The sequence below is a fragment of the Rhagoletis pomonella genome, unplaced genomic scaffold (genome assembly GCF_013731165.1).
Source record: "Rhagoletis pomonella isolate Grant_MI unplaced genomic scaffold, Rhpom_1.0 Rhpom_scaffold_00005, whole genome shotgun sequence".
Taxonomy (NCBI): Eukaryota; Metazoa; Arthropoda; class Insecta; order Diptera; family Tephritidae; genus Rhagoletis; species Rhagoletis pomonella.
The window spans coordinates 908,133-908,510 of record NW_023458559.1 but is presented as its reverse complement, the minus strand read 5'-3'; positions in this window follow the sequence as shown (position 1 = coordinate 908,510).

Below are 378 nucleotides of genomic sequence, written 5' to 3'. Positions count from 1 at the left end.
GCGCTGCGGCGGCTGCATACTCCTAAATATGGAGCATAGGCGCAGATTGTGTGGGCGCCTACATAGCGGGCATCGTACGCTTTGCATTTCTGATGGGCTCTTTTGTGGAAGCTCAGCACGGGGTGGTGCCATCGGAGCGGCGGCGGGACAAGGCGTGACGTTGCGTGGCGCTGCGGCCGGGGCTGTTGCGGTACGTGGCGCAGCAGAACACGGAGCTGCTACTGGCAGTGCTGCCGAGCGGGGCACGGTGATTGCCGAACGGAGAGTTGGAGTTGGTGCGGCTTCATGCATTTCCACGTCCATGTTTACCTACATTAGGGGAGAACGGACTTTAGTGTAGCAGAGGTGTAAGCAGTTATGAATATGATTGCTAGGCGT